Genomic DNA, 24,414 nt, shown 5'->3' on the forward strand with positions numbered 1-24,414 from the left:
CCATGACAACCTAGGAAGCATCTACCAACTTTGAGGGTTATTGTCTGAATCTGAGGTTGGTGTTCAAACAAAACTATTTCATTTTCAATTCTTTCTTTTTCATCCTCTTCCTCTTAAACCCATGTCTGCCCCAGGAGAAAGGAGCCAAAACGGTAGAAAGAAAAAGCAGTTCTTGATTCGGGTCAGTTTTGCAATGGACTCGCCTCCCCACCCCCCCAAAGTCGGCTCCCTTACTCCCATTTCGATGGCCTGGAACCGTCTTCCCTTGCTAACTATGTTGTTTCCTCAGATACAACATTCTCCAGCAATCTTTTTTTCAACGTTACTTTCCGTGTTCTCTGTCGTTAGGACACATTAATGTTTTGCAGATTCCACAAAGACTGGCAAGCATGTTTGAAAACACGTATTCCTGGACCCCAATATAATACAGAAAAGCAGTGTTAGGGTCAGAGAGTACAGAGGGAAAGATCCTTGCTTTCCACGAGGCAGATCCCTGTTTCAACCCCTGTACCCTGAGCCCACCAGGACTAAGTCCTGAGCACAGAGTCAGGAGTAAACTCTGACGCAGATTTAGTTAGGAGTACGTCCTGAGCTCCTCTGGGCCAGTGGGGCTCTCCTACCCGCAAAAAAACATAAGAGGAAAAAAAAGCAGTGTTAATAATTCACGACATTCTTTTTCACGCTTTCTCTAGTTTTATTGCGCAGCCTGATGAATTCCAGCGATAGGAACATGTGAATAGGAATTTCTCCTGACACAGTAGCTATGAGTGGCAAAAAGTCACTGCAAACAAGAAGACAAAGAATATGTCATACAATAGAAAATTGTTCCCTAAAGCAACAGAAATGTGGAGGGGGAGGAGTAAATTATCAAACCAAGATAATTTGACCTGCAAAAGAGTGTCTTTTGTGATTTATTTTCTCCTTTGAAAATTCCCTAACAGGGGCTGGAGAGATAGTACAGTGGGGCCCTTGGCTAGCATGCAGTTGACCTGGGCTAGAGATCCCCAGCTTCCCATAAAGTTCCCCTGGACCTCCAGGAGTAATTTCTGAGTGCAAACTTAGGAAAACCCTTCAGCATCGCTGGGTGTGCCCCCTCCCACACCCTACAAAGAGAAAACTCCCTAATAACTTCACAGGACGAGAGGTGGGTTCTTTCATCACAGTTGCTAAGAAATTTGGGATCATCAAAATGATGTATTTATATAAATATTATATACTGGGATTAGTACACAAAGAGTGTTAAACAAATTCCTGAAGATTTGGTAAGTAACAAGTAGTTCAGGGTTTTAAAGAAATCAGAAGACAAAACCTTGTCCTACTGATAACACTACCGAAACAAAGATACAACTTTTCCAGTTTGCACTGCAAATGAGCACAATTGCAAAGAAAATTAAAGAGATGATAAAATTGCATATAAAATTGTATCATAGAGATTAAGAACAATAAAAAGTGTCACTGTGAACACAAAAATTGTTTTTTGTTTTGGGGCCACATCTGGCGATGCTCAGGGGTGACTCCTGGTTCTGCACTCAGGGATCACTCCTGGCGGTGCTGGAGATCCTATGGGATACTAAGAATCCAACCCAGATTGTCCTCGTGTAAGGCAAGTGCCCTCTCTACTCCAGTTACTGGAACACAAAAAGTGTTCAATAATATAAAAATATTTTTGCATTTATTGCTCTATATTGGAATAAGAAAATAAAACACACACACAAAAATGTCATAAAGCTATCTGTCCTTGGGGGTGGGTGGGAGGAATACTGGGATCATTGGTGGTGGAGGATGGGCACTGGTGGAGGGATGGGTACTCAATCATTGTGTAACTGAAAACCAAGCAAAAAATTGTAAGTCTACAACTGTACCTCATGGTGTTTCATTAATAAAAATTAAAAAAACAACTTAAAAAAACAAACAACCCCCCCCCAAAAAAAAAGCTATCTGTCCTTACCACCAAAGTTACAACATTCAAACCACTGCTTCTCAAACGTCCCAAAATGTGCAAAGGAGTCAGCTGGGGGGTTCACTGAAATGCTGTTTCTAGACCTGTCGATGGGGTGTGGAGATGATGAGGTCCAACGATTCTAAGAAAACTCAGTTATTACCAACTTGTCTATCCAAGGACCGCTCCAAGAAACGCCACTGGAAAAATTCCCCACCGACAGGGGGCGCAACTGCTAACAGTTTGCAAATCCTCTTCTGCATCTAGTTAAATTCAGACGGGAATCAGGCGGGGGAAAGGAACAAAAATGGAAAATCAACCCATGATTTTTGACGTCTTGGGTGGCAACCTACTCTGAGTTCTGAGCCTCCTGGTGCATCGATGACAAGGAGGCGCCCGGACTCCCGTCCCGCAGCGCTCAGTTCTGCTCCTAGCTCCGCCTGCGCGGTGAAACGCGACCGACTCGGCTCCGAAGACAAAAGAAAGGGAGAGAAAGAAGGCTGCGGGCTCGTGCTGTGGCTTCGGGAGGTGATGCCAGCCTTATCTTTTCTGGCCCGCGATGCTGAAGGCAATGCAGAACGGAGCCAGCCCCGGGGAAAGGGCGCGGGCCTTGCAGATGCGCGGGCTGAGGACGCGCTTGGGCCTTGGTGCTGCATCCTTCGCTCCCGCTGCACGGCCGCTGCGGAGGTCGCCAGCAGCCCGAGAAGCAGAGACGCGACCGCGGTCAGCTCAACGGCGCGTTGTGAGACCGCTTCGCTGTCTTTGGAAACCGAGAGTGAAAGTTTGGGAAAAAAAAATTATAAAAATTGGAGGTGCCGGGGATTGAACCCGGGGCCTCGTGCATGCTAAGCACGCGCTCTACCACTGAGCTACACCCCCTCCACGCGGCCAAACCCTCGGGAATTTGCTCAAGACACAATCCAGCTATTTTCGGGGTCGATTTTGCAAGAATTGGCATCCGGCTGCCGGCCCCTTCCGCCCGGCTGCGCTCTCCCCGGAATCCTCCATCCGAATTCACGCTCTGCTGCAAGAAGAGCAAATTGCAAAAATTGCATTCTTGGCCCAAAGTCCCTCTAGGGGCCTCAGTCCGTCTGATGTCACCCCTTCGGTGTCCCCCGAAGAGCTCGGCATTCTCTCTCTCCCTCTCTCTCTCTCTCTCTCTGTCTCTCTCTCTGTCTCTCTCTCTGTCTCTGTCTCTCTGTCTCTCTGTCTCTGTCTCTCTGTCTCTGTCTCTCTGTCTCTCTCTCTGTCTCTCTCTGTCTCTCTCTGTCTCTCTCTGTCTCTGTCTCTCTCTCTCTGTCTCTCTCTCTCTCTGTCTCTCTCTCTCTCTCTCTCTCTCTCTCTCTCTCTCTCTCTCTCTCTCTCTCTCTCTCTCTCTCTCTGTCTCTCTCCTGGCGGCTTGAACCGGCTGCCAGGGAGCCCCACCCCGCCTCCAAGCATCCACAGGGCGAGGGATGGAAGTCGGGGTGGGGACCCTTGTTGCGCTGCCCGGCGGGGGGTCGTCGAGCATCGGGACCCGGAATCGCGCCCACCTGGGGTAGATGCTGTCCCGGAGAGGAGCAACACAGGGGGGTGGCTTCAGTCCTCCGCTGTCACCCTAGGCAACTCTGCCCTGCCCCAAGCACTGCATCCTTTCCGAGTCTCATTCAGCTCTGCAGACTCAGAGCAAAGACAAATCAAAATGCGAACACAGCATCACAGCACACCCATGCAAGCTGACAGGACTCAGAGAAAACACTAACGGGGAATTTCACGGTGTTTAAAATAGAGCGCATATATTTTAATGAGTAGGAAGATCTCAAAATCAATCATCTAACGTGATGCTTCAGGGAACTTAACAAAGAACAAACTCAAACAACAAACTAAAAGCGAGCTGAAGGAAGAAGATAATAAAGATGAGAGCTAAGTTAAAGAATATAAAAGCAAATTAAGATCTCCAGGGCACTTAAGGATAGAGGAAGGACCACGATGACGATGATAGTTGGAAATGATCACTCTGGACAAGAACTGAGTGCTGAAAGTATGTAAAGGGATATACATGCTAACTTTCAGAACCTGTATTGCAAATCATAATGCCCAGAAGGAGAGGGAGAGAGAGAGAGAGAGAAAGAGAGAGAGAGAGAGAGAATAGTTCAGAGAGAGAGAATAGTTCATAGGAGAGAGAATATATGTAGTGCATAGGAGAGAGAGAATATAATACATGAATATATGACAGAGAGAGAAAGAGAGAGAAGAAAAGTGCCTGCCATAAGGGAGGCTGGGGGGATGGGGGAGGGTGGGGGAGGGTGGCAGGAGGGAAACTGAGGACCTTGGTGGTGGCAAATGTATACTGGTGAGACTGGTGAGAGAATGAATATTGGATCATTCTGTGACTGAAATCCAATCATGAACAACTTTGCAACTGTGTATCTCACGGTGATTTTATTAAACAAATTAAAATTATTTACCATGTGAAAAAAAATAAATATAATTGCAAGAAAAAAATCCAGGAAGTCAAAGAATGATTTTTAAAAAAGGAGATTAATGAAATTGACAAACTTAACTAGATTTTGTTTTTCAAAAACACTCAGCAATTTATTACACGAGTGAAATAAATTATAGATGAAAAGCCACCATTAGCATGTGTAATTATGGGCGAAAGATTGAAAACTTTCCCACAGCGGATCACAAACAAGGCAAGTTCTTGACTAGTTTCCACTATGGTTCTATGATTCAATACAGTCCTGGAAGAATTAGTCAAAGCAAGAATGGGTTAGAGAGTAGACTTGTGGGATGGAACAGAAGTAAATCAAAGTTTCCTTGGTTCTGATGGCTGTTTTAAACAAAAGAATAAAAGGAAAAAACATACACAGGCTAGGAGGTCTGATAACTCTTTTGTTTCCTGATGAAAAACTAAGGTCTGATTTGGCATCAGCCTCCTCCTGGAACTTGACCTGAGAGCAGGGCTTAAGGTCTGTGTGGAACTGCTTTACCACAGGAAGGACTCTCCTCTCTGTGGCGGAGATCACAGCAGTGATGCAGTGAGAACTAGAACCTGCCCCTGAAGTGCTGGTACACGGGCTCATTTCAGGGTTTGTCAGCTTCTCTTGAAAGTCAAGGCTGGCACTTTTAGTGCTTATGTGATTTTCCCTAAGCAAAGCTTAAAGTTTTCCAGAAGAAAGAATATGGGAAAAGGTGAGGCAGGGAAAACTTCCCTCTGAGTCTTTGCTTTTGTACATTACAGAGTCATTCATCATATGACCATAAAAAATGAAAAGGGAAATCCTCAAACAATTCTATTTTGGATTCTGGCTAGAGGAACTTTTGCCTTGCCGACACTCAAGTTTTGCAGTGACAAAAGAACCACTGAAGTTAGGCATGAGGCATTTACCAGCAGGTGATGAAGACTGAGTGAAAGGAAGAATCTCTATGAATGTGCAAATGAGCCTCCCTTGATCCCTTTATTAGGTAAAGAGGAAATATAGCCTGAGGATCATATACCCTCTCAACTCTGACTGATGGTGGTTCATAGCTTTAGAAAATGGCTCATAGCTTTAAAAATTCAAGGCTCTAGATTTGTATAATTTCTAAAGATGCCATAACGGAAGCTCCCATCTGTTAGACTCTACTAAGCGGACAGAATTAATCTTTCCAATTGGAACAGAGCGGCCTAGCCAAGGGTGTGAACTTAACGACTATACTGAAATGACAAAGACTTCAGGTTGTGATTTTTGAAGTGTTATTATATGGGAAAATATTCTAATGTCTTAATAAGCTCTATTGAAAGTAGCAAATATAGATTATTTCATCTGTAAAAATATTTCCCAGTAGGATTTTAAAAGAATCCAGAATAATGTAACAGAAAAACACCAACAATGAATGTACCGGTCTACAGATTTGGCCATCTCAGTACTCAGTAAGGCCATTAGGTGGCGCCTGAGTCATTCTCCAGACACTGTGACGCTGGCATAACATGAACGCACTTGTAAACGGCAATGGCAAATTCCTCGTTTTTCCAAAGTTACTGTTTGAAAAAAACATCACTCTGTGGCCCTCTGCAGTGATCATAAGCTCTTTCCCCAAAAATCCTAAAGCTAAGGACCCGGTTTGGAGCCATCACCAAAAGTGGAGGTGCCGGGGATTGAACCCGGGGCCTCGTGCATGCTAAGCACGCGCTCTACCACTGAGCTACACCCCCTCGCGCTCGGAAGGGCTCGGAAATATTTCTATGACCCGTGACTACCTTTTTGCTCGGTGCCAACGATGCAACTCTCTGGTTCGCTCCAATTTGGCACGTTCCTGGCTGGGACGCTCCTGGCTCCCCGCGGCGGAGGCTGCAGCATCACGCTGACCTTCCTCTCCTGCATCGGAGCTGTCCGGGACGGCTGCGCATCGCGATCGCTTGGGATGCGGACAGTCGCACCCGGCCACCCCGCAACTGGGGAGAGTCCTGGGGTCTGGAAGCCAAGAGCGTCTGCCGGACAGAGAGGGGGAAAAGCACGCTCCCCACGACAAGGACCCTGCCCCTGTCCCAGGGTCGCCGCCCCGGACTCCCAGGCCCCTCGCTGGGGGCCCTTGGCGCACCCCCTTTCTGCACCCCGGCTGAAGGGCGGCGGGCAGGCTCGGGGCGCGCGGCCGGGGTCTGCAGAGACCCGGGCCCAGCGGGTCCACCCCGTCCACGGTCGCCGAGCGCTGCCCGGGTCGCAGCTTTTGGATGAAGGATCAGCCCGGGGCGAGTCCTAAGCCGTTTCCTGGAGACTTTCTGTGTCCATCCCCGGCAGGAGTCCAGCGGGCACTGCATGCACCGTCGCCTCCCGGCCAGACCCGGGACTGGCAACCCGCTCACGTTGGGGGCGCCGACAGGGGGCTGCCCCCCGCCCCCCTCAAAAAACGCCTTTGGGACAGGTAGATTTATTTATTTGAAGCGAAGCCAGGCAGCCGACTCTAATGACTGGGCCCTTTGGCAATAAGCGAGGAACTGACAGTTCAGATTGAGTCTCTTGATCACTTTCGCCACGTTTTATCTGCAAGTGGATCAAATGTATCCAGTTTGCGGTGGCACAGTAAACATTTGTTTACGAACATTTGCTTTCCCGTCTTCCTATAATTCGTCTTCTTCCTTGGAAGTCTCAGAACCCCCTTACTTTCTCAGTAGCTCATCATAAAAAATAAAAATTACCTGGCTGTCTCGGCTTTTGGGGTCCTTGCACCTGTGAAATTAAACCCTCCCCCCCCCACTACCTCCCCACCACTCCCATTAATCTGAGAGAAAGGGGGGAGTGAAGTTTTCACCCGTTTGCCTTTGTGCCATGGCTTGAACCCATGTTCCATACATGCAAGGCATACCCCTGACCCCTGATCTAACAGCCTCTGCTGATCTAGTTTGGGACATTTCAATTATTAGACCAGCCAAAGATCTTAGAATCGTGAAAAGACCTTTTTTTCCTCTCCTGCAGGAAATTGGAACTGGCAATGCCTGGGTCACAGGCAATGCTTCCTTAGGGACTGAAAGACGTCGATGCTTTGTACATAACTCAGAGGGTGTACCTAAAGAGAAAAAATTATCCAGGAGACCTTAATAAAATATAGATTTCCCACCTCCGATCTCCAGACACTCAGTGCCTTCTCATCACCGTCCAGGGAACTCCTGATTCAAATCTCTCTCAGCAGAACAGTCTGGGAACCAGTGGGTTAGAAAACTCTTCCTTTGGAAACAGAGATGAACTGGCATCTCAGGAAAGTGAACATGGGAAGGAAGCAGGAAGACAAAGGGGGAGAAGCAGAAGGTTCTGGAAGAGGTGGAGGGAGGTGTGGGCTGGTTCCTGAGGGCCCAGGGCTCAGAGGTGGGCAACAGGTGGGCCCAGGGTCTCCTCCTGCGCCTTCCAGCCAAGAGCTTGCTTTCACATCTGGTACCTAGTAAAAACACAGGAAGCAGAAGGCCTTGTTTCCTCTGGAAACTTACATGCATCAAAACTCACCTGTTGAAACATAAATTGGGGACACCATCCCCAGAATTCAGTGGATTAGGGGAGGCTGCAAGAATTAGTAGTACTGGGACTGTCCTCCCCCACCGCTCTCCCCAAAAAAAATCACATTGGCTTTTCTCAGTGTGTCCAAAGTAGATGCTTCTTGTTATCTACTTTGCTATACGTTATATGTTAAGTAGCATCTTGTTATGGGGACTCTGGCTGACTGAGACCCTAGGGTGAAAGTGTCACCATTTCTTAAAGAATTCAGATTCCCTAAATTTAAACTCAGATTCCCTAAATCCATAGACCTTGACTGACAGAAATTATTATTTTTTTTTTTTTTAGCTGAGAAACCTGCCAGAACGTGGGCAAACATCCAGAGCTGAGGTTTTGTCCTATGATGTCATCCCCTGCCTGTCCTGGGACATTCTCACTCTTGGGCACCCGGGAGTCTTTCACTTGGCTTGGGAGCCCGCCCACCCTGCTGAAACCAGGACTCACAACCCACTGGTGGTGCCCTAGGTCTATATGTTTCCTCAGCTGAACCTCTCACGTTATTTTGACTCTTGTCCAGCTCAAGAAGAAAGCAGAAGGGTGGGGGGTTGGCCTACTACCCCAACTCAGGCCCTGAGCTTCCACTGCTGATGATCCCGGGACCAAATGTAGAAGAGATCGGGGGTACCAGCTCTGAGGTCATCCGTCCCTGGACAGGCTTAGAGAGCAACTGCTGGAGTACATACTTAGGAGGAGACCTGGAAAGGAAGAAACAGCTCATCGGGAAGAAGTCCTGAAAACCTGGTGGTTCTTTCTGAAAGGGAAGTTTGATATACCCAGGGAACCTTCAGGTGGGAAGGAATTTTGGCTAGAGACCCTGCTGTTTGACTTAGAAACATGTAACAAACTTTACCTGCAGCCGAAGACCTCCAGAACCAGCCACAACCATGCTGAGACCACTCTCCACACGCATAAATGTACTGTCAGAGGAACAAAGGCATGCGAGTCCCGGGGCTGAGATCTCCAAGCCTGCTTGGATCGGGGCTGAGCATCCCCCACCCAGATCCTCCACCAGTAGGCAGGGGTCACACCCACCAGCTGGCCCCCTGGCGCTGTGTAATCCCATCAACGGCCAAGACCCAGAGACTATAAAACCCAGATTCCGGAAGTGTGCAGCCGCATTTGCGAATACGTGACATCTTATTATCTTATTCTTACTTTGAACAACCTGGCAGGCTACTGAATGTAACCTGCCCACATGGCAGAGTCTGGCAAACTCCCCATGGCGTACCCAATATGACAAATACCAGTAATGATGATGGGTCTCATTCTCCTGACCCTGAAAGAGCCTTGAATATGGCACTTTTTAAAATCTCAGAGCTAGAACGAAGGAGACATTACTGGTGCCTGCTTGAAGCAGTGAGGAACAACAGGATGATTGTGGTAGTGATTGTTGTTTGTTTGTTTGTTTGTGGGTGGGTGGGGGCGGGCATTACTCAGTGCTCACAGATTACCCCTGGAAGGCTAAGGGACCATATGTGGTAGCGGAGACGGAGCCCAGGTTGGCCGTGTGCAAGGCAAGAGCCCTACTCTCTCTCTCTCTCTCTCTCTCTCTCTTTCTCTCTCTCCCTCTCTCTCTCCACATTTGATCTGTGTTTGGCTGGGTTTTTCTTGTTAATTCCCCGGGCCTCTTTCCACATCTTACATTCTTTGTCTTGAGCTAGCATTTTGGTGTTTGCTTTTTTGTTTTGGGGTCACACCCAGCATTACTCAGGAGTTATTTTTGGTCCTGTGCTCAGAAGTAACCCCTGGCAGTGTGTGGGGGACCATAGACCAGGGATCTGAACTGGGACGGGCAGCATGCAAGGCAAGTGGCTTAACCCCTGTGAAGTAGATGGGTCCCACGGGTGGCTTATGTGAGGCAGAAAGGAGAAAGACAGTCACTTTCTCCCGATCTCTCTCGGTCACCCCGGGACCTGCTGGGAAGGCCAGGACTGAGAAAGTCTGTGTGTGATGAGCCCCTGTGCAGCACGGATCAGAGGCCCTGCCAGCCCCACTCGGTGGCCGTTAGGCCACACCTGACTTCCACTTGGTCATCTTAGCACAGGAGTTGGTCCCCACCACCCCATTTCTTGGGGAGCCAGGGGCTCAGGTTGGAGCAAGGAATTGCTCTCTGCAGAAAAGGAAAGCCGGTCCTAGGCCTGACCCAGGGTTACCGGGTTCTTGTCTTGCCTCGAAGAAAAGGATTTCAGGAGTGACAAGCAGTGAAGGAAAACATTTTATTTGGAGGGTTTTAGAAAGGGGGAGGAGAGAAGAGAGAGAAAGAGTAATGTGCTCAAAGAGAGAATTCGGGCAAAAGGTGGAAAGCACCCCTATACACACCCCAGCATTTTTATGAAAGCATGAAAGTCAACATCTCAAGAGGGGAGATGTTAGCAACACATGTGCTCAGGCATCACATGTGCGCGGTCATGTGGGCATAGGCAGCACATAGGCTCGGGCAGCATACGTGTGCCCTTCCTTAAACTTTTCTTGGCTTTTATAGGGTTTCTCCTAAGTCGTCCCATGTGGGGCTTTCTAGCTAGGTAAGAGTCCATGGCTAGGGTTGTTGCCAATGGGGTTGAGTTGATAGTGGTCATCTTTGAAACTCCTTTTCTTGACCTTTAATCCTGCTGGATCTTCTCTGGAGGATGGATCCAGCCTTCTCTGGTCTGGGCTAGCTGAGGGTTAATTGGATTAAAGGAAAGAATTGAGGGTTGTCAGTAATTTCCTTCCAGCCCGTTCTGTAGGGAGGGGCCCAGTCTCCTCAGGGGCTGTTGCCGGGGGAGGTCTTATCAGGACCCACATGGTGGTCCCATATAGAACTTGCTTTCTACCACAAGGTGGGTCAGCCGACAGCCTTAGGACTAGTGGCTGTATTGCTTCCCAGAAATTTCATTGCCGTGTTGTGTGTGTATGTGTGTGGGGGGGGGGGAGGGGAGGGCGGGAACGGCTTCCCTAATCTCTAATCTACCTGCCTACAGTACCTGTACTACCTTTCTGGCCTCAAAGATGGCATTTAAAGTCAGTCAGATGCCATGGTGGGAAGTGAGCCAACTTGGGTTTGAGCGACCCGGGTGATAGTGGTAAAGGTGATTATTGCTGATTTCTTATATTTCTAAAGCTTAGCTGGAAACCCCAAGCAGATGGACAGAAAAGAAAGACTGTAAAATAAATGCATGTGCTTTACAAGAATCTCCAAAAGGGAAAATAACAACAACAACGACAACAACGACAACAACAACAACAAAAAAAAACAGCATGTTTCTGAGCTGGTACCTACACATACACACTGTTCCTGGCAGGATCTGAGGAGGAGGAGGCCCTTCCTACCTGGGACGTGCAAACTGCCTTTTTCCTGTATGTTTAAGTTAGGAAACCTGCTTGGGCGGTCTGAGAGAGAGCAGGTTCTATTTCCAGCACCCCACATGCTGGTCCCATATAGAACAGTATCTGTGTGTGTGTGTGTGTGTGTGTGTGTGTGTGTGTGTGGTGATGGTGGTGGTGTGTTGTGCGTTTCTGTGTCACACGCCTTTGAGCTACCTCTCTTCTGGCCGTGCTTAGCCTTTGTTCAAAGTATTTATCACATGGCCCAGCACCCCATATGCTGGTCCCATATAAAACAGCGTGTGTGTGTGTGTGTGTGGTGGTAGTGTGGGTTTCTGTGTCACACACCTTTGAGCTACCTCACTTCTGAGGGTACTTAGCCTTTGCTCAAAGTATTTTTCACATGGCAAGAACCTCCTCTAAATGCAAACCAACAAGTTACAAAAGAAAAGACCAAGCACGACCACGAAGGGACTCGAACCCTCAATCTTCTGATCCGGAATCAGACGCCTTATCCATTAGGCCACGCGGCCAGCCGGCTGCAGAGATTTTTGCCGTGTTAGCTACAAAGGGTGCAGACAGAATACAGCCTAGAGGAGGCGTGGATGGGCTTTTTTTCCTTTTTTTTTCTTCCCCAACCGTTGATCTCAGGGATGCAGAAAAGAAGTCGCAGGTTGACGAGGAAAATTCTCCAACTCTTAAAAACTTCTTGCCACGCCTTCCACAATGATGCTCGGGCATCAGGAAGCGACATCGAACTGATCACTGCGTGCCCACCCGCCCAAGTGTTCGGTGAAAGACTTGGAGGGAAGAGACTGAGCTGCCGGTGATGCAGACCCGAGCGAGGGACCAAGAGCGGGGGGCTCCGGGTGTGTGTGTGGGAGTCGCTGGGAGCAGCTGCAGCCGCCCCCTCTGCAGAACCCGGAAGGAAGCTCCGCCCGCAAGGGCAAGGTTGGCTTAAGCCTGGGAGGAAGCAGTTTATTCTGCATACTCAGTCTGTGCCGAAGATTCTACGTATTTATTTTTAATTTTTATTTCCCGCCCGATCTCACCACTTCCACCCCGCCTCTGTGGAGAGACTTCTCTCTCTCTCTCTCTCTCTCTCTCTCTCTCTCTCTGTTTCTGTCTCTCTCTCCTCTCTGTCTCTCTGTCTCTGTCTCTTTGTCTCTCTCTCTGTCTCTCTCTCTCTGTCTCTCTGTCTGATTCTGGCTCTCTGGCTCTCTGTCTCTCTGTCTCTCTCTCCCTCTCCCCCCCCCCCCCCCCCTTTGGGGCATTATGGTTTGCAATACAGATCCTGAAAGGTTATCCTGTATATCCTTTTATCTGCTTTCAACACTCGGTTCCTGTCGACAGTTGTCCAGAGTGACCATTTCTAATTCTAACTCTTATTATCGTATTGGTCCCTTCTCCATCCTAACTGCCCTCTGTACACACACCTGTGCCAAACTTTCAAGCACTGACCAGTCCTCCTGGCCCCTGTTTTCCCTGGCCTTGAATTTTAGTCTCATAAGTAAAAGTTACTTTACTTTTTAGTCTCATACTGGTAGAAATTTACAAGAAAAGAACATCCAACTTCATCAAAAAATGGGGAGAAGAAATAAAGAAGAAATCCAAGTGGCCAAAACGCACATGGAAAAAAAAAAATGCTCTACATCACTAATCACCAGGGAGATGGGAATCAAAACAATAAGCTATCTCACACCACAGAGACACATCAAAAAGAACATGAGCAACCACTGGTGCAGATGCGGTGAGAAAGGGACTCTCCTTCACAGCTGCTAGGAATGCCAACTGGGCCACCCTTTTGGGAAAACAATGTGAACTTTCCTCAAACGACTAGAAGTTGAGCTCCCATTTGACCCAGCAATTCCACTTCCAGGAATTTTGAGTCCCCGGGGACTCAAAAAACACACAACAGACATGCCATCTGCACTCTTACGTTCATTCCAGCACTATTCAAAATTTACCCAAGGTTTTGAGAGATGAAGCTTGTGATTATTGAGGAATTCAGAGATATCCATTAATCCACAGAATGATAGGGTTTGGGGGTTTGGAGGTTTTTTTGTTTTTAAAGACCCTCAGTGTCATCAGGACTGCAGATAGAATAAAAAGCCTCCAATTCTTCTGACTCAATATTCTCTCCTACAGATTCTGTATTTGGGATTAAAGCAAAACTCAACCACGCACACTGCTTGCATCAACTTTGTGGAGCACCCACTGCAGACAAGACGGCCAGCTCAGGCTTGGGATCTAGGGGGCTGCTAAGGGAGACGCCAGGGGTGACGGAGGGGCCCCAGAAAACATTATGTGGTGCAGAAAAGACAAGGGTGCTTCCCTGTCGTTCTCATACAGGATTCTAGAAGTTGTTTCAGAGCCTCCCAAAAAGGAGTAAAAATACCCAGGTTCATTTTAGGAAAGTAAAGGGGTTGAGGAAAAAGTTTTCCTGGGCACTCTGTGGGCCTCTGATTGTCTGAGAATCAAAATGGCAAAGTCAGAATAACAGGAAAAAAGAATACATGTTTATTTAATGTTTTCTAGGACACCGGAGCCTTCACAGGGAGATGAAGACCCTAAGGATGGCTAAACCTCACTGCATTTATGCTGGCTTTGATGAACCATGGGCAATCACAATTCCACATTCTCTTGGAATTGTGATCAGGAGTACACTGAATCCGTAGATCACTTTGGGTAAAGCATCAATGTTAAATCTCCTTACTTAGGCTACTGGGCCCACTCGAGCAAATCGATGAATAACGGGAGGACAGTGCAGTGCTACTTAGATTTTGTTTTTATGCCAGGTGGCATAAATCCAGGCTCTCATAGTTACAAGGCAGGTGCTCTGCTCGGGGCCTCCTGATTAGGTACTTGGGGTGCCTTTTCCTTGTCTTCCATTTCTTTAGCAATTTTTTTTTGTTTGTTTGTTTGCAGCAATACCTGGCAATACTCAGGGCTTACTCCTGGCTCTGTGCTCATGAATCACTCCTGGTGGGCTGGAGAACCATATGGGATGCCTGGGATGGAACCCGGGTTGGTTGCATTCAAAGCAAACAGCCTAGAAACTGCTTTATCACTCCAGCCCTCTATAGCAATCTTTTGCTCAAATATTTGATCATCAAATATTTTTAAACTTTTTGTGTACAAGTCTCTCTTCTCTGTTAAATTCATTTCCAGTATTTTACTCTTATAACCTACTATAATTGGAATTTTGTGTATGTCAGAGAATGAAAGATACAAATTAAAACAAAATTTCCTCTTTTTATGTGTAACTTCTGTCCAAGTAAGTTTTCTTTCCTTTTTTATTTGGAGGGGGAGGGGACAGACCCAGCAATGCTGAGGGGTTACTCTTGCTTGGCTCTGCACTCAGGAATTACTCCTGGCCAGTAATTACTCAGGAGACCACATAGGATGTTGGGGGTCGAATCCAGGTCAGCCACCTGCAAGGCAAACACCCAACTCACTATTTTATCGCTTCAGTCTCCCATCACTGTTGTATCACTGTTCTCCCATTGTTCATCGATTTGCTCGAGTGGGTCCAGTAACGTCTCCATTGGAGACTTTGTTGTTACTGTGTTTGGCATATCGAATATGTCACGGGGAGCTTGCTGGAGCGATAGCACAGCGAGTAAGGTGTTTGCCTTGCTCGCAGCCAACAGTCTCCCATACCTGCAGTTTCTTATTTATTTATTTATTTCAGTGAAATAAACAGATTTTATTTGGAGGATTTTTAAGGTATGGAGGGGGCTGGTCCAGGACCAGCCACCACCATGCTGAGACCACTCTCCGCACACATGAAGGTACTGGCAGAGGGACAAAGTCACGCGGGTTCCGGGGCCGAGATCTCCAAGCCTACTCGGATTTGGGCCGAGCATCCTCCACCCAGATCCTCCAAATTCCAGTAAGCGGGGGTCACACCCACCAACTGGCCCCCTGGCACCGTGTAATCCCATCAACGGCCAAGACTCAGAGACTATAAAAACCAGCTCTCGGAACCGCATGGCCACATTTGCGGCCGCGCAACACCCTATTATGACATCTTATTATCTCATTCCTACTTTGGACAAACTGGCAGGCTACCGAATGTAACCTGCCCACACGGCAGAGTCTGGCAAACTCCCCGTGGCGTACCCAATATGCCAAATACCAGTAACAATGATGGGTCTCATTCTCCTAAAGAGCCTTGAATATAATCTCAGGGCTAGGATGAAGGAGACATTACTGGGGCCTGCTCGAGGCAATCGACGATTAACAGGTTGATTTGTGATTTGTGATTTGTGGAGGGGGAGAGAGTGAGAGAGAGTAATGTACTCAAGAGAGAACACGGACTTCTCCAAGGGCGGAGAGAGCCCTTACACACATCCTAGCATTTGACACAAAAGCATGAAAGTACACATCTCAAGAGGGGAGATACGGGCGACACATGTGCTCAGTTGCCACATGTTCTTGGCCACGTGGGTGCAAGCATACATGGGCTCGGGCAGCAGATGCGCCCATACCTGCAGTTTTTAACCTAAGAGAGTTTGCATGGGTTAGTGCGATAGTATAGCGGGGCAAAAGTTCAGCGGGTAGGATGGCTTGCACTGCGCGCGGCCCACCTTGGTTCCATTCCTGGCATCCTATATGGTCCATTGGCATGCTAGGAGTGATTCCTGAGTGCAGTAATGAGTTACTCCTGAACATCATCAGGTGTGACTGGTGCCCCAAACCCAATAAAATTAATTAATTAATTAAAAAATTTGCACTGGGCCCTGGGGAATAGCTCAGAGGCAAGTGCGACTGTAAGGTTGTTGGTTCCACTGGTGATACTGTGTGATGCTGCCCATATACGTACACCGTTTGTTAGTTCTGGCACCGAGACCGTCTGGCACCACCTGGTGAACATAAGCACTAGTTGTATGAGCCCCACAATCAGGAGTGTGACCCCCCTTCCCCGTGAGCATGTGTGTGATCACCACAAGGACCCTGCCCAGTGAGCACTCCAGCCAGAATGTATGAGCAAGCTGAGTGTGGACCCTGGTGAGTTTTGTTCAAGCTAATGTGTGACCCCAGTGAGCACCATAAATGTGTGGACTCCACAACCAAGAAGTTTAGGTTCTTTATTTACATACATACACACATCTCTCTCTCTCTCTCTCTCTCTCTCTCTCTCTCTCTCTCTCTCCACTAAGCCCTGAGCACAGATAGCTATGGCCCCAAAACAAATAAAAGTAGATTTGTGCCTTTCTTTGTGATACACCTGAAAGTTTTGAGTCCAGAATGTTGCCCAAGCAACACCAAATCACAATATTATTGTTTTGGGGTCACACACACCCAGCAAAGTTCAGGACTTACTGCTGGCTCTGAACTCAGGGATCACTCCTGACTGTGTGGGACACCCACCATATGGGATGCCCACTAGTGGGAGGGATATGTGGACCGTAGATAGATTTGTCTAATGTGTTCTTATGCAAACATAATCCTAAAATTTCTAACATAGTTATGCCTGCTGCCATAAAAGAGGCAAGAAAGCAGGAATTTGCCTCAACTTTAATTTTAGTTCATTGGGTGTATCCATATTCTCCGTATCTGGAGTGAATATTAGAGGTGATTTTTTTCCTAAGTCTGAAGTGTGTGTGTGTGTGTGTGTGTGTGTGTGTGTGTGTGTGTGTGTGTGAATGTGTAGGAATTCCCTTCCTAATTTTGCTTACTGATACTTTTATTGCTAAGGGCACACCCAATGCACATTTTAAAAATTCATTTTATTTAGTTTTGGGGCTACACTCAACAGTGTTCAGGGTTTACTCCTGGCTCTGCACTTGGGGATCACTCCTGACAGGCTCTAGGTACCCAGGGATTAGACTCAGCAGTGAGGCAAGCACCAGATCTATTCTCTCCTGCCAGCAACCCAAGGACCCACTTTTCAGTGGAGTTTTAGGACCTTGCCTGAGAGCCCTTAGGCACCCATACCTCTTGAGAGCAAAACTGAACGGTAATGGGGCTGGAGCGATAGCACAATGGGTAGGGTATTTGCCTTGACCAAGGCCGACCTGGGTTCAATTCCCAGCAAGCAACACAGTCCCCTGAGCACTGCCAGGAGTAATTCCTGAGTGCAGAGCCAGGAGTAACCCCTGTGCATTGCCGGGTGTGACCCAAAAAGGAAAAAAAAAAGTAAAAGGTTGGTAAAAGACCCCTTTTGAATGGTGGCTTCCTCCCCAGATAACGTTTTCTTCTCTTCAGGATCATAAGCCCCTCCCGGCTTCTCTGGGATAAGTTCCTGACTCTCTTGGCTTCAAAGTCAGCTGGGCTGAAATCACACCCAGAAACAATTCCTTAAACTCCCTGCATAGGCCTTCAAGTTCTCTCCAGTGTGATGGGGAATAGGAATCCACTATGATGAAGAGGACCGCCCAAAGACCAGATACTTTCTGACACTGGGAAGGGTTAAGAAGCCCCTGTTAGGAAAACAGAAACAAACCCAAATTCTGCTAAAATGAGTTTTGTGCTACCAGAAGACAATTTCAGAGGCGCTGTCCTCAGACAAACAACGCCTGAATGACACAACGGGCCACAAATCTACACCTAAATCGTGGCTAAGGCAATTCTGGCTTTTCCTGCTTCCCAAACAAACTAACTGCTCCTTCCACTGTGGTTCACAGCTTTTGTTCATCTCCATCGTATCTACCAGGAGCCGCTGGAACAATCCTTAAAGTCCCCTTCCTCCCAGGAGCTGGTTTCTCCCCTCCTGTGTTTACATTGAGTCTGCCAAGTGCTCTCTGAAACAAAGAAATATCCGGAGGAGTGCTAACAGGAAAACTTTACTCTGTAACCCCGAATACCTCTAGGGTTCCAAAATGGAAATGCCCTGCCACAGAGGCAGGGTGGGATGGGGGAGGGTGGGGGGGGAATATGGGGGTGGGTGGGAGGATTACTGGGATCAGTGGTGGTGGAGAATGGGCACTGGTGGAGGGATGGGTACTCCATCATTGTATAACTGAAACCCAAAAACTGAAAGCACAAAAATTTATAAGTCTACAACTGTACCTTATGGTGTTTCACTAATAAAAATTTTAAAAATTTGTAATTTTTAAAGAAAAAGAATCAATTTGGATATAAGCAGAAATGGTGTTTTAAAATGTAAAATCACCTTGTTTTACTCTTTCATTGAATAAAATTATCATTTATCTTTAAAAAAAATCATCAGGAAAGCCCCTGGTTTAAACTTATTGCAAGCGACAAATGTCCAGGCGGGTGCTTCGGATCAGAACCTAGGTGGACCCCCGGGGCGGAGGGAGTTAGAAACGTGCCAGGATGTTAGAGCAGAAAACTGAACGCCGAGCGGCGTCCCCATCACCCGGCACCGCTGCCCCTTCCTCGGGGAACCCAGGACCCTTCCCTGCACACCCGCCGCCACCAGCCCGCAGCCGCGAAGCAGCGCGGAGCCCAGACGAAGAGTCACTTCCGACCAGAAAGAGGCCGATCCTAGAGCAACCTACCTAGAGCCCGCAACCACTTTTACTTCCGGTCCTCTCTAGGACGCTGGAGGTCTCAACTTTGCGGTCGTTCCCTCCTGGGCCAGTCCAGAACCAGGAGAGCTGAAAAGCCACAGAACTTTGAAAACTTCTGACCCGCCCTAACCCAGTTAACTGGGCTGAAGGGACACCAGTGACCACTAAGTACAAGTATGAGGTGGGTCCAGCAGCAGGAAGGTAGTTTCTAGGCTGTTACCTCCCTCACTCCCCATTTCACTCAAATCACCTACATTTGGAGAGACAGTCAGAACTGCCTACCTCTTTTGGAAAACTATTTCAGGATACCTACAGTTACATTCACAGAAATGCAAATTAGTTACGTCCAGTGAGACGGAATTAATCACTCCCTGGATATTGACAGGATTAAGAAAATTTATTTGTGGGCGGAGAGCTTTGATCCTGGGGTCCCCTAAGCACTGCTTGGGAGCCCATAACTGCCCTCCTCTCCCCCAAACCCTATTAATTTTGTTTTTATAGAAGATCTATAGGTGTGTAATTATACACACATATGTTAATTTAAATAAACCGAACCTAGCCCAACCAATTACCCTAATAAAGTTTATTTTACTACTCTGGGTCCCTGGCATATAATAAATCTCATTAAGTACTTGTTGGATTAATGATAATTGGAAGTATTTTAAATGTTCCGCAAAAGCAGATAAATGAAGTGGAACGTATCTACTCTGTGAAATGACTTACAATATTTCCTTTGCAAGTAAAAGCTTTAGTCTTCACATGAGAAAAGTCCCAGTTAAGTAAAAGACACAATTACATTCTTGATATCTCGTTTCCTTAAGCATACACCTCCCCAAAAGTTATGAATACGTATGTGCAAATGCAGAGAAAACAAGTGTGAAAAAAAAAGATGTTATGGTGATTCCATTTGGAGAAGCACAGATTTTATACTTTGAGTTAAAATGAAACTCAGTTTGACCAGGAGACGAAACAGGAATTACCAGATGCCAATCTTAGCCTGGACGTGCCTCGATTACAGAGGAAATGTTGGAGATCTAGTTCCATACATTTTTAAGATGGAGAGAATAACGGAGGATCTGTGCAGGATTTCTTTAGAGGGAGCCACGAGCCAGAAGCCACCGGGACTGCAGGAAAAGTGCTGTGGGGAACGTTCAGCCTGCGACAAATCAGGGCAGGAGAAGAGCAGATTAAAGACAGCACAGGGTGCACAAGCAGCCCGCCCGCCTGGACTCCTGGTCTCGAATCTCTGCATTTCCGGCTCCTCTTGCGTTTCCCCTCCCACCCCCACCCAAATCTCGTTATTTCCTAAAGTATCGCGATACTCCACTTACAATTTTTTTGTTGCTGTTATGAGCGCCTAGGGGAGTATTTTAAACATCAATCTTGTACACAACATGGTGGAACAGGTGCTCGTGAAGTTATTTAGTTAAATAGATTAATTGTAAAAATTACAGGATGGCCGAAAAAGACCATGTGTCAGAAGTGGGATTCGAACCCACGCCTCCATTCGGAGACCAGAACCCCCAGCGCTGGGGAAGCTAAGCTTGAGTCTGGCGCCTTAGACCACTCGGCCATCCTGACACTCTGTACCACGGGCGAATTTTTTCCCTAAAGAGCTTTGCAGACCAGCGCGGTTGCACTCAGCCCCGCTGCGGAACCGCTGGCGGAGACGCCAACCGCCTGCGGCCGATGAAAAGGAAGATGCGGAGCAAGGAAACGTGTGTCTTTCGCCCGGAGCTCTGCAGAGTTTCCTTGGGGTGGTCCCATTCGGGCCCGACCCCCGGCCCGGGTTTCCAGCGCTCGCCGACCCGGGGAAACCGAGCAGGACTCGCGGCACGGAGCTGCCTGGCTCCCGATGTTGCTCGGGGCTCCCACGGGGGCCGCTGGAGGGTCGCGGCAGAAGGCCGGGTCCAGGGGGCCCGTGGGCATCCTCGGGCGTCCGTCGCCCACTCAGGCGACCCCAGGGGAACGGGGCAGCTCCGGGCTCACACGCCCCGGGGCTCACCGCGCCCGAGTCTGGAGGGCGCCACCTGCAAGGCTCCTTCTTTCTTTCTTTCTTTCTTTCTTTCTTTCTTTCTTTCTTTCTTTCTTTCTTTCTTTCTTTCTTACTTTCCTTCTCTTTCTCTTCTTTCCTTTTTCTTCTTTCCTTTCTTCCTTTACTTTCCTTCTCTTTCTTTCTCTTCTTTCCTTTTTCTTCTTTCCTTTCTTCCTTTACTTTCCTTCTCTTTCTTTCTCTTCTTTCCTTTTTCTTCTTTCCTTTCTTCCTTTACTTTCCTTCTCTTTCCTTCTTTCTCTTCTTTCCTTTTCTTTCTTCTTTCCTTTCTTCCTTTACTTTCTTTCTCTTTCTTTCTTTCTTTCTTGCTTTCTTTCTCTTTCTTTCCTTCTTTCTTTCTTTTTCTTTCTTTCCTCTTTCCTCTCTTTCTTCTTTCCTTTCTTTCTTCCTTTACTTTCTTTCTCTCTCTTTCTCTTTCTCTCGTTCTCTCCTTCCTTCCTTCCTCCTTTCCTCCCTCCCTTCCTCCCTTCCTCCCTTCCTCCCTCCTTCTCTCCCTTCCTTCCTCCCTCCCTCCCTCCCTCCCTTCCTTCCTTCCTTCCTCCCTCCTTCCCTCTCTTCCTTCCTCCCTCCCTCCCTCCCTTCCTCCCTCCTTCCCTCCCTTCCTTCCTCCCTCCCTCCCTCCCTCCTTTCCTTCCTCCCTCCCTCCCTCCCTCCCTTCCTCCCTCCTCCCTCCCTCCCTCCCTCCCTTCCTTCCTTCCTTCCTTCCTTCCTTCCTTCCTTCCTTCCTTCCTTCCTTCCTTCCTCCCTCCCTCCCCCCCTCCTTCCTTCCTTCCTTCTTTCTTTCATGAAGACCCGGGACTAAACAATTTAGGGTTCTGCTAAACGGTGCTAAACTCATAGCAGCGGTGCCATCCACATAGTTGACTCGCCGACTCGCACTGCTGTGGACATTTGGAGAATAAAATAGAGCAAAGGAAGTAAATTTATTTCGTCCCTATAAATGCTTTACTGCTGACTAACATTCAAAGATCCACTCCCACAACTTTACTTCCTGGAAAACAAAGACTTTTTTTTTCTTGCATGAAAGAAAAAATTTTTTCTTTGGTTTTATTTTAGATTTACAGCTAGTCAAATCAAAGATAACCTCTCTGATAGTTAGAGGAAATGAGTGCGAGATGCCGAGGGAACAAAAGTTTTCTAATCTCCCTTCCTCCAGATAGGTTTGTTGCAGTAGTTCTGTTGGAAATGGAACAGTAAGTAACACCCAAACTGGCAAAGTAAGCTTCACATTCTTTTCATTGTTCTTATTCAATTTGAAAGATCTGATAGGCTTTATCAAACGTTAACCTGGACAGCATCACATGAATCTGACAAATGGAAAGTCTTAAGGGAAAAAAAAACAGACTGGAGGAATTTTGTAGTCAAAGGGGATGCAGATAGTTATTAGCAAAGGAAAGTTTATTTTAGGTAAAAACAAAACCCCTTCCCTTAGGGGAAAGCAGGGGCGGTTGGTCAAACTCACTAGCACTGATCTGAAAACCCCAGATTCAATTTCCACTTTTGGGAAAGAGAAAACTGCTACTAGATGAATTATAATGGGACTTGGAAAGAACAATTTCATGTTGGGCCTTTATTATTATATATTTAATCAGTAACCAATAAATGTGAAAAAAGCAATTTTCTGAGAAGGGCTTGACAAGTGCTCTTGCTGCCTTTCAATCATTTTTCTAGTACAAAGTTCGACAGAGTGTTGAATTATTTTCACTTTCATGAGAAGTGCTAAGAAAAAAATTTTTTTCAAATCCCATTGCTTCCATAAATTTCCCCAGGTGGAATTAACTAGTTTCTTTCTTTCAAAGCTTTTATACTCACTACCCACCTGCCTACCAAATGCTTCAGGCGTAGGTATTTCAAACATGACCAATGTAGAATATAGTATGGTTAAATATTGTAATAAGTGAAAATAAGGCACTGTTTGATACATATATATTTTGGGGGTGGGGCAAAAGGCTGTACCCACTGATGCTCCTGGATCTGCGCTCAAAAATCACTCGTAGTGGGCTCAGGTGCCCAGATGGGAGATAAACCAGGGGTTGGCTGTGTGCAAGGCTAACGCCCTACCTGCTATCTGTATCACTCTGGTCCCATGTTCTATACATTTTTATTATTGAGGTTCAACCTTAATACGTAAGAAATTTTTACTTCTTCCTTAGTGAACTGCCTACCAACATTTTATTGTTCATCTTTTTTTTTATAAAATATATAAGCCTTTGTGATAGCTCATTAAGAACCCGGGCAGAAACTTCACTGATAAGAATCCATTTAGTTCCTTAAATATTTAGTGAATCCATGTCATAAAACTGAAGCTGCACGGTCTTCAGTAGCCAAGCACATGCAGTGGTCCTTGTAGAGTATACTGTGGTTTTGGTTTGGGGGCCAAGCCCAGCAGTACCTGTGTAGACCATGTCATGATTGCAATCCATCCCAGCGTCCCCTGTGCAAAGCATGAACTCTAGCCCTCTGAGCCATCTCCCTGGCCTGGGCATTTACTACCTGTTACCTTATGTTCCATCCTTGTTTTTTTTTCAAAGTACAGTGTCTTTTGGGTAATTACGTGAAATAAATTAATCTAAATATTTTACTATTTATTAACATTCTACACTGGCTACACGGACACACAGACACACACACATGCATCTTTTTGATTTTTGCGGCCACCAGAGTGCTCAGGGCTCACTCCTGATGAACTGGGGAGATCATATGGGGTGTCAGGGAATCCAACCTGGGTCAGCTGTGTGCAAACCAAGCACCCTATCTGCTCCAGCCCATATTATATTTTTATGAAAACATCTTTTGTGGATTTTGAGAGGCTCGAGTAATTTAAAATACAGAGATACAAATTGAGATGCAGTTATTATTTGAAATGGGATTTATCATAAACTGATAGTTGAACTTTCCTAGGTATTTTTATGTATGCTGATTTTTTTTTTTTTTTTGCTTTTTGGGTCACACGGCATTGCACAGGGGTTACTCCTGGTTCTGCGCTCAGGAATTACTCCTGGCAGTGCTCAGGGACGATATGCGATGCTCGGAATCGAACCTGGGTCAGCTGTGTGCAAGGCGAACGCCCTACCTGCTGTGCTAATGCTCCAGCCCCCTGTATGATTAAAGATTTTTAACGCTAATACAGAAGGCATGGTTGGGGCATGTGTTCTACATAAACTCACTGGTTCAATCCCCAGAACAAGTGATCCCTGGGCAACTGGCTAGTAGTTCCTGTACCTAGCCAAGTTTTAGGCCAAACAACAAAAATATTTTAGACATTTTAACAAAATATATTTAATAAGATGTATTAAAAATACTCACTTAAAATATTCTGGCAGTGGTGATGCCAGGGACCAAACCCGGTCAGCTGCATGCAAGGCAAGCATCCCACCCCCCAGTACAATACACCCACTGTACTAACTCTCTGGCCTCCTTCACACACTTATATTGTCATAGGTATAGCAAAAGCTAACTTAAACCTGGTAAGGCAATGAATCAGAACCTGACCAACTCACAATCACAGGATGAACCAGTAGAGCTGTGCAAGTCTGAACATTTTTCTTGCATCGGATAGGACAAGAAAGTAAGTTCATTTACATGGAAGTAAGTCACTGGCCAATCAAGACTCTGAACCAATAAGGAATACCA

General features: G+C 46.9%; 4 non-coding genes across 4 annotated transcripts; all 4 read right to left on the bottom strand.

Annotated features, from left to right (window-relative positions):
• Positions 1-2,746: 2,746 nt before the first annotated feature.
• TRNAA-AGC (transfer RNA alanine (anticodon AGC)) lies at positions 2,747-2,818 on the bottom strand. Its single transcript has one exon. It is a non-coding gene; the product is annotated as a tRNA-Ala (tRNA).
• A 3,226-nt stretch (positions 2,819-6,044) lies between these two features.
• TRNAA-AGC (transfer RNA alanine (anticodon AGC)) lies at positions 6,045-6,116 on the bottom strand. The gene has a single exon. It is a non-coding gene; the product is annotated as a tRNA-Ala (tRNA).
• Positions 6,117-11,707: 5,591 nt separating this feature from the next.
• TRNAR-CCG (transfer RNA arginine (anticodon CCG)) lies at positions 11,708-11,780 on the bottom strand. The gene has a single exon. It is a non-coding gene; the product is annotated as a tRNA-Arg (tRNA).
• An 8,422-nt stretch (positions 11,781-20,202) lies between these two features.
• On the bottom strand, positions 20,203-20,309 carry TRNAL-CAA (transfer RNA leucine (anticodon CAA)). The gene is made up of 2 exons: positions 20,272-20,309; positions 20,203-20,248 (listed from the first exon to the last, which is right to left on the bottom strand). It is a non-coding gene; the product is annotated as a tRNA-Leu (tRNA).
• Positions 20,310-24,414: the final 4,105 nt, after the last annotated feature.

This window comes from Sorex fumeus, unplaced genomic scaffold (assembly GCF_029834395.1).
Source record: "Sorex fumeus unplaced genomic scaffold, SorFum_2.1 ptg000094l, whole genome shotgun sequence".
Lineage (NCBI taxonomy): Eukaryota > Metazoa > Chordata > Mammalia > Eulipotyphla > Soricidae > Sorex > Sorex fumeus.